This window comes from Canis lupus, chromosome 17 (assembly GCF_003254725.2).
Source record: "Canis lupus dingo isolate Sandy chromosome 17, ASM325472v2, whole genome shotgun sequence".
Lineage (NCBI taxonomy): Eukaryota > Metazoa > Chordata > Mammalia > Carnivora > Canidae > Canis > Canis lupus.
In genome coordinates, this window is record NC_064259.1 from 27,545,309 (window position 1) to 27,561,713 (window position 16,405).

The window sequence follows — 16,405 nt, forward strand, 5'->3', positions numbered from 1 at the left end:
TATTATTTTAGAGTCACATAAATCCAAAATAACTTAGCACATGTTGCTGCAAACCAGCCTTGAGAAGTTTCCATTGAAGCTTGATTTATGTTATTTTTCATATTAAATCTTGTGCTATTCATTACTTTCCTATAAAGATCATCTGTTGTTGATTATTATAAGGATTAGGTACTTTACAGGACTGATAGGAAATAATTTTTGACAGGTAATCAGAGTCATTTGATCCATTCACTTCCCCTGTGAATTACAGCTGGGTGACTACTTTCAAAGAATTGTTCCCATCTCCATTAACCAGCTCTGTCTCCTATTCAGTCATCTGTGTACATTGTGGATGTTTGGAGTCAAGCTCTAACATCACTTACGGGGCTGATATTTCAGACTAATATGAATGTTGACTACTTGCACTCACAACATGCCCATAACACATGCATTATCCAGGAGAACTAATTGTTAGCAATGAATTCAATATTCAGCCTTTAACATTTTTTATTCCACCAGTAAGGCCAGAGAATAAATCTATTCTTTCAAGCAGGCTATTATTAATCTCTGGTGTTCACAAATGGCAAACAGCCACTGAATCCAGCTGACAGCACATATTCATTTAAAGACTAATAAGGAGAATTATCCATATTAGTTAAAACATATTCGTCATATGTTTAAATCTTTCTGGAACTATTGCTGGAGTTGGATTGGAGTATTCAAGACCAATTAACTTGTTCTAATTGTTATCCAAAGTTGAGGCATTGAGAAAAATTCTGAAACACATTTTGGAAATCATTTCAGCTTCATTTTGGGAAGCACATAATCTTGTGACAGATGTTATTTAACTTTTATGCTAAGGAAATAAATTTGAAACCCTTCAGTGTTTTTTGGGACCAGATTTGGAGATGTCTCTTTACCTACTTTGTGTTTAAATTGGGATTTGGACCGTAATGGGCTCAAATACATGCGGTAAAGACAGAAATGGGAAACAGATTTCAAAAAGCAGAACTTGAGAACATGAGAGAGGAGTGCTTCTGGGCACTAGCTTCTGGAAAATGCTTCCCTTGCTCTGTCCTCTTTTAATTATGACAACAATGTTGTCAGCATCTCTCCAATTATTGTGCAAATTTAAAAGAATCTATTTTATAGCTTAATTTTTGAGTGTCTTAAAAGAGAAAAAAAATATTAAACCAAAGGCATGGTATCTTAAATTTTGTAACTACTGAGTATCTACAAAGCCCTTTTAAGAATCCCATCATAATTTTATAGTATTTTAAAAATATTATTGGTAGGTGGTTTTTAATGCGTCTGTGGTTTATTTCCAAGAATGATCATCACTCATGGTAGTGGCATGTGATTTATCTCATGCCTAGCCTAGCACCTTCCTTGAGTTCTAACCTTCCTCTCACAGTGTTATGGGAAAGTCTTTGAAGAGTTGATACCTCAGGGGCAATTTTGAAATTGACTTCACCCTTGTGATATCTGCGAAGTGGAAGCTCCAATTGAAATGTACCTGCAGTTTGCCACCAGGAGGCATATTTGGCCATTTCTAAGATGCAAACAGCTGAAAATGCATTCATAGGTATTCAAATGAAATTCAGTTATTTCTACATTTCTGTGCTCCTATTGGATGCAGGGTTTGCAAAGTGCTACAAAAAGACTCATCTTACTCATAATGAGGGTGTAATAATAGCAGGAAAGGGCTATGAAGTGAGATTTTCCATCTGACATTGTTTTTCACAGATCTCTCTAATAGTTTGGTATGGCTTTATTAAGTGTTGCTTTATTCCCCTGAGCTTTAACTTCCGTATTTCATTGTAATTGTATCACTAGTTTAATAAATTCAACTAATGCCTACTGAGGCTTTCTTATATTTATATGTATACAAACATAAAATGCTACTCCAGAATAAAAATCCTGGACTATATTAAGAGAAAGGTACAAGACTGTTTAAATAACATTAAAACATTCAATTATTATTCAGCTAAAACTTCAGCATGGATATTTATTCAAATTCTCACTTCCTGTTGAGGGAAAAAAACACTAAAAAGATTAGTATGTCAGAGAGTGGATCAGCCTTGAATATTATTGGGTAGTCCTGACTCTTCTACACATTTCCATCATGCTTTATGTGGCCTCAGCACTCCTGCTCATCCAAACTAACCCTCTCAAAGTTTCTCCACACACTGCATTTTACCTCATAACTCCATGAATGTGGAGGGGCTGAATTGGGGCAATAATTTGCTTTTCTGCTTCTTCTCCATGTATTTTCCTAAAACTCAGATTTAGGGTCACTTCCTATTAGCAGTGATCCCTGCCTGCTGTGGCTGAGTTAGGGGCCCCATCATTGTGCATCATTATGTCCTACACTTATCCTTTCCACAGCACCTACTTTACCATATTTAAACACTTTTTCTTGCCTTACTACTCTATGCTTGGCTGTGACTTCTTGACGAAGGATACCATGTTAATTTTTATTTCCAAGTATATATTGAGAAGATACATAGTAAACATGTATTATATAAAAGGGCTTATGGAGTTTACCACAGGGCTGTTTAGTTGCAGGGAGATAATTGCCCAGAGAAAGAATTTTTTTTCTTTGTGGGACATTTTTATTTTAGAGAGATGATGAATATTTTGGGGGGCCTGTACAAGACCAGGCTCTGCCAACAGTGTGGGTCATTTACATGAGGGTCAGATCTGTCCCATGACTTCTCAAGCTGAGATCCTATGCAGTAAAGGATTAACTCAGCACAGCTGGATTGTCCACACTCTGTGCACTCCACAGAAAGGTTTAGCCTTTGCTCTGCTCCTCAGAAATAATGTCTAAGCCTTTGAGATACCCTTCCTGATAAGAATGTTTGAAATGTGTGCCCTGGGCCACACTGGTTTATGCTAACATTGTGGTTTATGCTGTGGCCCTCGGGGGCTGGAGGCCAAGGTTAGCCACATGGGTGATCAGCCATGCCAACATGATGGACCACACCAAGGCTGGACACCAAGGCTCAGATAAACTTTTCTGTTTAGCCGCGCTCTGTATCAGCACCTATTGCTGCTGGGAGAAAGAGGTGTTATACGTGTGACTCCACTATGAGAAAGAAATTGGAAGCTTACTTCTGATGTCTCCTGGAACCTGCCCTATGAACCTTTTCCCTTTTGCTGTAATAAACCTTAGTTATGAGATAATAGCTTTCTGGAGCTCTGTAAGTCCTTCTAGCAAATCACTGAACCCGAGTGAGGTCTTTGAACATTCAAATGCAGAATCTGAGCATCAAAGGAACAGTATAGACAAACTTCTGACCATCCGTGGTTATCTCAAAGTGTCTTATTTCCTCTGCATGTGGAAGAAAAGGTTTGTAAACTGTAGTACACAGCTTCAGTTTAATATTCCCTTCTCCTAACCTTCCATGGAATTTTCTGGACCTTTGATGATAACTTATGTGAGCTTGATATTAAACTCTACTTTTAGGTTGAATGTTAATTCTTAGTGTATATTAAATCAAACTAAAATCTGTTGTCTTCTCTGAAACAGATTAGAACAAAATGAAATTAGTATCTGAGACTTCATCATATTCTTCATGGCCTTACTGGTCAAAATATTTCCTGAAATCCACTTTACTGTAAATAACTTCTTACATAGGTTTTAATTAGGGATGGGCTTAAAATGTATAAATATGCAATTTGTATTGCATTAAGTACAATGGAAGAATGGTAGAGAACTAGTAAGAAAAAAAATTTGTCTACTATGGAAGTTAAATTGGCTTTAATATGAACAAGCTTGTTTGAAGATGCAAATATAATTCATAGGGTAACCACTAGGAAATAATCCAAAAATAGAAAGTTAAGAAAATAACAAAGAAGCCAACCAATAGTATACTAAAAAATAACTACTTAAAAAGAAAGTAATAATGGAGGAATAAGGAAATTTAAAATAAAGGCAAAAATATATAAAGATCAATTTGAGATACATAAATACCCCTTATTAGAAAGGATAAAGTCAGTGAACTAAACACTACAATCAAAAGACAAAGACTAGAAGAACAGAAAAAAAGCATAACCCACCTAGAGGCTGTATACATAAGGTGAGAAGATAAAAGTTCTGGATAAGTTACCAGTGGCAGGCAAAACAGTGTTTTTCAAACACTCCATATATTTTCCTTTACTTCTTAGATTCCTTATAGTAAGTTGATTTCACTGTTGCAGCCAAAGAAATGTGAATGGAAGTGAGTATGTTATTTCTAGGGCCATACTTTTTGAGAGCATAAACTCCCTTTGCATCTCTCTCTTCTTCCTTAGTGTCCTTGAAAGTTATTTCTAAGATGTTTGGAACTTGAAACTCTTAGCCACTGCCTGGTAAGGAAATGGCCTGACCCCCACTTGACTTTTCATAAGCAAGAAATAAACTTGTTGCACTAAAACTGTTTTATTATTTATTCCCAGGATCTATTTTAACTCAATATGGGAACAAATACATCAACAAATGAGGTAACAGTTTATAAAATACATAGTAAGGCACTATTCTACAAAAAAAATAATACCTTACGCAGTACAGAGGACTGTAAAATGGATTTTTGAGCTGATCAAGGATGAATCCCTTTTGTTAGCACTGTCTTATTCAAATTCTATAATACCTCAATATATTTATGAATATTTCTTAAATATTGCTCTTGAAACATAATTGAGGTCATCTTCCCTCCAATTCCCACAGTGTCTTATGTGGCCTGATTATGTCAGTTACTGATTAGCAGGCTTCATTCATAAAATTGTTAGGAATCCAGTTTTTAGAAGATATATAGTTAAGTATCGTCGACCGACAAGCCCCCAAATATTAGAAAGTCAAAAAGAAAAAAAGGAAAGAGAAAAGAATTAAACATTCTTTTAGTTGTCATGTAAAAACCTTGGAGTTATCCTTGACCCCTTTCTGCCTCTCATATTCCATATCCAGTCCCTCACAGTCCTGCCTATTCAGCCTTCAAATTACATACAAAGTTTAACTACTTCTTATTATCTCTATTGCTGCCACCCTAGACTAAGCGACCTTCATCTTTTACCAGGATTAATAAAAGCTTTTAAACTGGTCTGCTTGCTTTTCTACCTGTCTCCTCTCTCTCTATTCTCAAAAGAGCAGCCAGAGTGATCCTATTAAAAGGTAGTCAGATCATGTCAATTCTCTGCTTAGTAAGCTTCAGGCATGCCATCTCCTTTGGAGTAAAAGCCAAAGTCCTAACAAAGACCTACAAGCCATACATGGTATTTCTGACCTTTGTTCCTCACTACTTCCACCCTTGCTCCATCTACTTCCTTGCATTTCTAGGAAGAGGTCAGGCATGATTTTGCCTTAGTTTTGTTTTGCTTTATTGTTTTGGAATTGATGGTCTTCAAGTATCCACATGGCTCACTCTCTTGCTTTACTACAGTGTTGCTTTTTGTTAGACTATCCCCTCTCATCAGGTCATTTTATTATTCTATATGGACCCCTTCCCATCCCTTTTCTTTACATTTTTTTTCTCCTTCCTTCTCACTACTTAATGTAATACACACTTCATTTGTCTTCTTAATTTTCAGTTTCTCCCACACAAAGTATGCCCCATGGGGCAAGGATTTTTGCCTATGCGCCTAGGACAGTGCTTGGCACCTAAGAGTCTTCAATAAATATATTTTTAAAAGTACTTCTGAGTGGCAGATGCAGAGCTGGCCTTTTTGTTTTACACATTTTCACTTAATCTTCATAATAATCTTAATATGTAGATTCTTTTGTCTCCTTTTGTAAAAGATAAAGACATTGAAACTAAGAGAGGTTAAAATATGTGAATCTAGGTCTTCCTGACTTCAAAGTCATTGTTCTTTATTCCATCTCAGTTACTTTTACTCTGGAAAATAAGTGTTATGTGACAGGTCCCTAGGTCTTTATTTCCTTTTTATCTAGGGCTCTATTCAATCTTCCTTTTGCTCTCTAGCTTTTCATGTTAACACTGCAAAGACAACCCACTGTGAAGCCTGGCTTAGCCACACTGTCACCATCTCCTCTAAAATCTCACTAGTTGGAGTAGAGCTGTCAGCCTTTTGTGAACATGGCAAGCCTCTTCGTGAAATAAAAGGCCAATGACACGGTGTACCTTGTAAAAGCTATCCTAGTGGAAAAGAACATGCAGCAATGTTCACATCATGAAGAGAAATGTCACCGATGCATATAATTTTGAAATTCTTACCTATATTTTTTATATACGCTACTTGGGTTAACAGTTCTGAGACAATAAAAGAAAGACACAATGATTTTGTTCGGCTCAACTGCTCAAAATGAAAAAAAAAAAAGGTTCTCTATAAAAGTGAATATCAGGTGAGAAATCTCTGAAATATTGCCATTGATCTAATCAAAAAAGACCATTCAAAATGAATATAGTCCAAGTTTATATAATATTTAGAATAAGTCAAATGCTTGGTACTTTTGAGGTAAAAGTTTTATGATATCTGAATAGTAATGGTGGAAAAGTCAAGGTCAGGAAAGATAAATTTGGAATAAAAAGTGAAACCAAGTGGAGTTGCGAGAAGTTGAGTCATTAGGAATGAAGGAAAAAACAAAACAGGAAGCTTTGCCACCCATGGTAGTCCAAGATTTATTTGAATAAGGATATTTGAGTATTCATGGTGGAAAGGCGAGCAACAAGATGATAGATAGAGGCTTTTAATCCTTAGCTTGTTGAATCTAGATTTTTAAACTTCTTACCATGAACAGTAATAAATGCCATAAAAAGAAAGTTTGTTGAAAGTTATCAAAACATGTATATTTAGGTTCTGATGTGTGTATGTGTGTGTATGAAGAGGACACACATACATTTCCCAAACAGCTTATTTTTGTGATTCCATAGGTCAGAGAAAATTTACTTAGGTTTTTTTCCTCACAGATAAAAGCAAATAAACCCTCACAATTCATGACTTATACTCTACAAGTTCATTTCTCACTCATGTAATAGACCAAAGCAGGTGCTCTTAGCCAGCCGTTTCTCCTTCCGCCAGAAATGTAAAGATCCAGGTAACCCTGGGATCATCTCCACTCTAAGCTACTGTAAGGAAAACAAACAGGGAAGATTGTGCCCGGCAGGTTTTCATGGGCCAGGCCAGGAAATGCACAGTTCTCTTTTGCTCATGTTCCATTAGCTACATCTCCACAACGTGGCTATACTCACCTGTCCAGCTATGTGCCCAGGAGGAAGAGGAACATAGCTTTGAGAACAGGTTGCAGTCTTCCCTATGATAATAGCACATGCATGTTGAACTTCTACATACACAAGGCACTATTTTAGTTGCTGACACACATATATATTTGAATATTGTGTTTTTTGAGAACAGAATATTAACTGTATGACGTTTAAGGATAATAAACTGCTCCATTTGGATTATGAAATATGTAATAGTACATATTTGGGCTTATGTCATATACCTTATTAACACGTACTTTTTGGCTTATATCACATGACAGAAAACTTAGAATTTTAGAGTTTCAGAATAGTTTGAATTTAGAAAGCTACTCACCATAGATTATTTGGGGCATTAATAAAGCTGTATAATTGAAATGCTGAAAATGTAAATTAATTGGCTTGTAAATGAGACAGGTATAACAAGTAAATGAGGTCCTGGGGGTCTGTTTTCATTCAGCTACTGAGTTGCAGGAGAAAATGAGAATGTTTACAGAGGTTAATGGAATAATTATGCAGGATTTATCAATTCTATTAAAATTACATTTAAAATATAAAGCTATATTGTACACTTTAAATTATAAAATGGGCTTTCTCAGAACTCAAATCTTCAGAAGTCAAAAAGAGCCATTTTGCATTATCATGGAAAGGTAACAGTCTTTTTTAAATTAGGAATTTATTTACAACTTTCTCTTTCTATCCAGTTTCCAGTCTTTTATACAAGGGTCATCTGTCTTCAAGGTTAGTTCATTTAAGTCATAGAGGAGAGAAATACCAAGAGCAGAATACAAAAGAATATCATGGCCATAATGTGGATTTCTTAGATACCACCACTTAGAAAGGTGTATCTCCAGATGAGACTATTTTAAATATTAGCATGTATAAAATTCTTTTTTTTTACTCTTCTTTTTCTTTCTTTTTTTTTTTTTTTTTTTTACCAGTTTTATCATCTCTAGATTGTTTCTTCCAGTGAATTCTTAATGTACCGGCTAAAATGATGGGAGTGGAAGCCAAGTACAGGCTTTCACCTAAGTTAAGAATTTATGCCTCCAGGTATTAGTGATGCCTAAAAAAAGCTGCTAAAACCATCACCTTCATTCTTCATTTTTTGGGGTGAACTCCCCCATACACCCAAGAGGAGTTAAGCTTGTATCATTTTACAAGTATGTCAGATTAATCTTTCCAATATCCCTCCAGTTAGTTTTATGTCTAGAAATTCATCTTTCCTAGATAGCACTCATCTCTATTCACCTGCTTTTTTCAATGCCTTTTTGAACTTAGGTGAATCAGTAGTTTTTAAGAAACATTATTCATACTCATTAATACTCTAGATTTTCTTAGATAAAAATAAAATTTCATCTAAAAATTGAAAGTCTGAGGAGAAAATATATCATCTGAACATTTACAATCTAAATTTAAAACTTTTTTTTTTTTTAAATAAGAGCTATGCAACTGTTTTTCAACCTTGGCATTGAGATTTTGAACAGATGATTCTTTGTTGCGGGGGGTGGATAGTGGTGGTGGGGGCTGTTCTTATATTGTAGGATATTTAGCAGGAGTCCTGGCCTCTATCTACTAGATGCCACCCAGCTGGGACAACCTCAATTGTCTACATACTGCAAAATGTAATCCTGGAGGAAGACAAATTGCTTCAGTTGAAAACCGCTGGGCATTATAGTTTACTTTAATCGCAAATATTCACATGTATGCTCTAAACTCTTGATGAAATATCACATCCCTCTTTGCAGCAATTCACCATCCAGAGGGCAGAATTGTTTATATGTTTATACAGCTATTAATCGATATGGGACTTGAGGCAAGTCTCTAGTGAACGAGACTTTGTGGGCTAATTTGTTGGTTTTAACTTTCATAATGAAGGAGAAACTAATATGTTTTTATTGTGGCTTAGCCTTTTTAAGTGCTGAAGTGTCAAATTATGATAGTACAAATTGGGTCAGTGGATTTCTTAGTGTTTTCCTATTAGAATGGGTGGGTGAGGGACAAGCATGCTAAATAATAAACTTAAGAGTCACATACCATAGTTATATCTGAATATTAGAGTATTTAAGATTATTCTTTAGATATTTCAATTTGTTTTTATTCAATATTGAAAAATGAACAATTATCTGATGAATTTCAGTCATAAAAAATTCTATAGGATAAATTTTGCATAAAAAAGCATTACACAGTCTATATAAGTCTCATATTTAGGATTGTGATATTTTTGAGAAATAGCCAGATTCTGAAACTCCTGCAGTTTGTGTTCCAGCTAGCTTGGAGGCCACTCCACTACATAGAAAATTCTGTATGTGAGGTAAAACATCTTAGCAATGTGAGGTTATTCTCAATAATGACTCTGGTTTGGTGGGCAGAGGGTGATTCTCCTAGAGGTGTTCACATTGGAACATTCACCAGCAATTGAGAAAAACTTAACTGGAAGATTGAAAAGAGATGAGTAACATCTGTATTTTTAATTGTGAGCAACTTTGGTTCTACCATTCCTTAACTACTTAGCTCACTAATGCTCTAGCATGGATGTTTCATACATGTGGGTTAAATTCTCAAGTTATACTTGTAGTGCTATTCAAATAATCTTCGTATTTGAAATAAGCACACAATTGGGCAGCTTGTTGTTCTAATATGACTCCAGTTCAACTGTATATGCACTTTCAGGTACCCCAAAGGTTTCCTAAGGCCAAATGTCTCTTAAGTAAATATGTGAAGCAATGCACCTTATTTATTTCTTTGCATATACTCTACAGATTTTACCACAGGACCCACATAGAGGCACCCTCATGCCACACTTTTTAGTCTGCATATGTGAACAGAGTATGGAGAATGGGGAAACATTTTTAAACTACATTTGTCAGACTTACACTACGGTGCCAAAAATATTAAATTACCAAGAAAGTACAAATTTTGTGTATGAATGAAAAAATTTTTCCTGGAAATAAATACTACATAACGCATCTCAAATGCCACCTTTTCCATGAAGTATTTCCCAACTCCAAAATTTGTACATTTCCTCTCTCAGGATAACAACCATCATGACCATTGTGTCTTTACGGTTACATGTTTTGAAAATAATATTGTCTTATACTATAGAAATGCTTGTGCTTATCTTATATTGCTTTATTAATCTGCAAGCTCTATCAGGAGATATTTCAGAGTTTCATTTTAGATATCTTGTCTCCCATAGTGATCATTCTAGTTACTATAGCCAGATTTAAAAAAAAATCACCCAAAAGATTTATTATACTTACCGGTCTGTAGTTTGAGTAGGGTGCAATAGGGATAGGTCATTCTTGTTCTACTAGGTATCAGCTAGAGCAGCTAGATATTTGGGCTCTGAAATCCTCTGAAGACTTACTCATCCACTTATCTCATGGATGATAATAACTGTTAGGTGAGCCCTTTGCTGAAACTGTTGACCAGAATATCTATCACTGGACTCTATGTGGTCTCTGCTTCCTAACAACACGATGACTGTGTTCCGAGGGTGACAAATTGATGCAATGGGATATAAAGGATTATCAGCAGCCTCTGATGCAAAGCAAAGTGTATTCCTTTGGGCATACAGGGTCAAGTGACATCTAAAGCTCACTTTATGCGTCTCTGTGTTGCATTGACTATTCTCAGAGAGATCATTATCACTTAGGGAAGCCTGGTTGCAAGGAATTTATCATTGCAATGAAAATTTCCCAGATCTCTTTTCCCAACACCACCCTCCTCTCTACTCTGCCATTCAGCACCTATTCATCTCTTCAAGAGCTTCTGAATGTAGCTCACTTTTCACTCCTATCATTTTGTTTGGAAAGCGTTTTCTTGTTTGCTTCTCCTTGATCTTTGTTCAGAGCCTACCATGTCACTTAAAATTTCAGACATCGAGTTTTTGGTGAAGTAATAGAGAAAATAAATTTTGGATTTTGTGTTGTCAGCTTTATCAGGTGAAGAAAACACCTGTGGCCTTTTGCAGATGGAAACAAAATGCTTTAGGAGCTGACTTGGGGTGGAAAAGAAAACCTGGAGCTAAAAGTGAATGAATGAATGAATGAATGGCAGTAGAAAATCACTGTAATCACTAATTTGGCCATCTAAATAAATTCTGATAACTCACTTACTAACTTTGAAAGGCTTAACAGTACTTGCCTAGAACCTCAAACTCTAGTTAGCACTTCTAGTAGAAAGGTTGAGACATTTTTGCTACATATACCATTAGACAATGAGCTCTTTTTCAGAGCAGTATCAAAATAGTCAGTTGTAATAGTTTCTTTATAAATGTTGAATGAGCAGATTGATTAAGATAGACTTTTGATTAAATATATTTTATGTTCTTGGTAAACATACACTTTGGTAAACCAAGTTTACATGACTTTAATTATTAATGTGGAGAAAGTCATCTTTTCTTGTCTACTACTGTCACCTTTTCCCCATTGTTACAACCATCAAATCTCTATCAAGGCAGAATATTAAATATTGTAAAGTTTAATATCTGATGTTAAGGTATAATGATAAGAAAATTTTTCCTGAACTATAAGAAAAAAGTCAAAAGAAGAAAGAGGGTGGGAAAGAGAATATAATGAGATTGTAAGTATCCAGGAAATATTGTCTGTCTGTTATGATTTATGTAATGAAATTAAAAAGTTGAAAGCCAATTTTAAAGCATTTCAAAGTAATATCAGAGAAATTAATTTGAAGGATACATTTAATGTTTTGAATCAGAATCTGTCAAGCCTGCCATGAATTTTAACTGAGTAAAAAAAGTACTCTGATGCATATTGTATGGATGTTGGAGTTTCAAATACCACAAATCTACCCAAGAGATGGTGATACAATAGAAATCAATTACCTGGCAGTAATAAAGTACTTCAGTTGAAATCATGATAAATGTCAAAGGAAATATTTTGATGTATTCAAATAATGAACTCTACTGTTTGTAAAACCTAGTTGTGCCAGATAACCTTTAGAACAGTATCTTTAATTTTAACTCTACTTTTTCTTAACTTACTAGTATGTGCACACATACACACACACACACACACACACACGAATACATAAATATAAAGTTCATTATATTTTCACAAACCCAACACCCCTGTAAAACCAATGACCATATCAAAAACACAGAATATTGTCAACTCAACAAAAGCCCTCATTATGCCCTCTTCCTATCTTTGCCTGCCTCCCAAAGTAATTAATACCTTGACTGCTGACAGAATAGATTATTTGGAACAAAAAAGGTATATGTATTTTTTGTGTGTGTGACAGGCTTCTTTTGCTCAACACGATTGCCTCGAAGAGTAAAATGGCCAGTTATTTTATCAGCAAAATGGATTTATTCAGAAATAGCAATATGATTGCAATTTGGAACATGCAAGCTATGGCAAACTATAGGCAGGTCTGGAGATCCAGGAGAGGCCTGTTACTTTATAGAGAAAAAAATTAAGTTGGGAGGGACTGCTTTGAATGAAAATCCATTGGAGAAAAGTGAGAGTTCAGGATGGTGATGGTTTCTCATTGGCTGAGTTGTGGTATTTTTGTTATTGGCTGAGCTGGTTGCTAGGCAAGGAGAAATTCTTCTTGCATCCTATTGGAGCAGTAAAGTAGGCTTCTGTTATTGGGAATGTAAAGTATGTCTTTTGCTGTTCGGATCTGCAACTAACAATGAGTAATAGGACATGAGAAGTCCTCCATCTAGCTTCTTGACTACATTTTATATGAGGTTCCAACCTTATGTGTGTGAGAATAATTTTTTTTGCTAATAGTTGTATATTGTTAATTTTATTGCCACATAGTATTCTATTAGATAATTATCCTACAATTTTTAACCACTCTAGTTTTAATGACAATTTGGGTAGTTTCGGTTTGGTACTATTACAAGTAACACCACTGTGAGCATTCAAATACATGCCTTTTAGTGAATATATTCTAACACCAACTACTCTCAGCAGGTGCTATGTAAATTATCATGTAAAATTACACAATTAATGTTAATTATATCTATTATTCAGGTATAAATACAAAATGACTTTTTTTAACCTTCTATTTTAAAGCAAGGTACTTATAAAAGCAGACTCTTTGGGGATCCCTGGGTGGCGCAGCAGTTTGGCGCCTGCCTTTGGCCCAGGGCGCGATCCTGGAGACCCGGGATCGAATCCCACGTCGGGCTCCCGGTGCATGGAGCCTGCTTCTCCCTCTACCTATGTCTCTGCCTCTCTCTGTCTGTGACTATCATAAATAAATAAATTAAAAAAAAGCAGACTCTTTTTAAAAAATATTTTATTTATTTATGAGAGACAGAGGGAGAAGCAGACTCCTTGCAGGGAGCTGGATGTGGGACTCGATCCTCGGTCTCCAGGATCATGTCCTGGGCGGAAGGCGACGTTAAACCACTGAGCCACTGGGGCTGTCCAAAAGCAGACTCTTTAAAGAGAGTCTAGTATATGCCGGATATAAAAATAGATACCTTATCAAGTTATACTTGGTAAATATTCTTTAAAGTGAATATTGCTATACAATTACCAGCTAATGTTATTACGAATTTATCAATATTAAGTTGCAAAAATGAATTATGTTCTAACATAAATTTTGTTTGCAAAATGAAGGAAGGGAGAAATGGGAAGAAGAAAAAAGAAGGGAAATATATTGCAAAGAGTTGTTTCCAAATGCATTTTTTAAAAAAGATTTTATTGATTTATTCATGAGAGACAGAGACAGAGAGGCAGAGACACAGGCAAAAGGAGAAGCAGGCTCCCTACAGGGAGCCTGATGCGGTACTGGATCACCAGACCTGGGATCACGACCTGAGCCAAAGGCAGATAGACGCTCAACTGCTTAGCCACCCAGGCGTCCCTCCAAATGAAGTTTAGAACCCCAGTCAGTTTGATCTCAAAGCCTGTCTGTTTTAATTTAAATTTTCTGAAGGGCAAACCTTGAGACAAAGATTCAATCAAGGAAGTTGCCACTGTGGACAACTAGAAGTCTGGGAACCATTGCAGATTATAGGGCTCAGTGAAGTTTCCCTTTGGGACCATGGGAGCTGGGGTGTTTTTAAATCAGCTCTTGGAGTTGGCGGTACAAGACTGATCCTAGAAGTGTTATTTTTCTGTCACATGCTGCCTGCTGTGACAAGGGCAGAAAAGGTTCCAGATAAACATTTGGGCTGGCACCCCTGGGTGGCTCAGCTGTTAAAGTGTCTGCCTTTAGCTCAGGGCATGGTCCTGGAGTCCTGGGATCCAGTCCCACATCAGGCTTGCTGCATGGAGACTGCTTCTCCTTCCGCCTGTGTCTCTGCCTCTCTCTCTCTCTCTCTCTCTGTCTCTCATGAATGAATAAATAAATGAAATCATAAAAAAAAACCTTTGGGCCAAGAGATAAGATTGCAATTGAGAATCAATTAGTATGTACTTAAATAATAAGGCCTTAAAGGGACATGGGTGGAGACCAAGAGCTTCTGCAACATTTACTTTCCTTGGACATATCCTCCCACATCCCATGTTAAAGTCACTCAAAATCATCACTATTTTTCATGTGGTGGCCAGTCACAGGTTCATTGAAAAAATATAATGGATGGAGAAGGGAAAGAAACTAACACATTTCCTCTCCCTCACCAAACTGTGATTCTATATTCTCTTCACTCTCAGGCAGCCTTTTCACTGGTCTTTCCCAATAAGTCAACATACACCTTGGTCCTTTAGGGATCTGTGTCACTGGATAATAAGCCCTTGTAAGTCATACTTGTAATTACCCATTAATGAATATCACTCATCATAGAAGCACCAGATGATGACTGCCCAGGGAATATCTTGAATTCTAGTCATAACTCTCCCTACCTCCATTATGTAGCAGCAGTCCTAACTCCTCATGATAATCTATTCTATTATTCCTGCTAGAAAAGTAGCATTTTGTTTGTTTTGCTTTCTGGACATGTCAGTCAGGAGAAACCCAAAACAATCAAGTAGCAGTTTTGCATTTAGGTTTTCTGAAACTTTTACCATTTCACCTATTATAAGAGTCCTCCCTGGGAACCAGAACCAGAAACTCTGGTCCAGCAGAGCTTAAAGTTATAAGCATAGGAAGCACAAATCCTAATGTGAGTACCTGGAAGTATGGGGAAAAGAACCACTATTTCTATCTTCTGTTTCTTGATTTATTCATTCTATAAGAGTTATAAGACCATATGATTCATTGGTTCAACTATATCCCACACCTTGGAGGGTAGCAATCAACTCTGAATGGCACCATCCGCAATCTGGTGTCTCGGTTCTGCATTTCAAGAGGCCATGCTAACATTTGATTAGGCTAGCGGCCTCTAAATGATGAAGTATGTCTGGGAATAGAGAACTGCATACTCCTATGTTCGTTGTTCACTTCGTTTGCTGTAAAATGGGTTCCTTGATCCTAGGTTATATTATATGGGATGGATGGACAATAGATCACTCACTCTGTGAGCCCTGACAATGACAAGTTTAACATTCCCCTCAGTCTGACTAGACTTTTGACAGGATTCTTCTTGACCATGGGCCCTGACATCCCTTTTCTCAATTACTTTAGAAAACATCATTGTAAATTCTATAAAATAAAATTAATATAGAGAGCCAGCTATATATATTGTGTATAGTGGTTAAGTGATCTGAATTCCTTCTGATGATATTTGTTTAAAATTAGTAGAGTTAATGCTGTTTTGGGGCAAGACTAAATATGTATAGTTCCATCTATTCCAGGTAAATATAAACTCCTTCTAATCCTCTTTCCTGATTAGTATTGGAGGTAAAAAGCACGTTTGCCAGATCAATAACTGTATATCAAATGTTCAAGGCTGTATCGATCTGTTCTAGTAAAGTTACACATCTGGCACAGCAGCTGTAATTGGAAATAACACCTGGTTAAGTGTATGCTACTTGCTATAATTTGCCATGATCCATTTTTTTTAAGGAAGGAGTTATGTAAACTCATCAATTATATAGGGTGAAAATAAAAACCACCAGCATTATATCCTTCAGGCTTCTGCCATTGCCATTCTGCTCTCCTACCTGGGCTACAGCATTGCTTTTAATTTGCTAACCTTCTTGGAAACGAGCAGTTTCAGAGGCTTCCACTTGAACTTTCCTACCATTATTGCAGTCTTATGCAGGTTGGGTTTCACTTATTGGAGCCCTGTCAACCAATATATGCATCCTGATTATGCATTCATGGACTGAGAAATGTCAGAGGTAAGGGCTCTTTGGAAT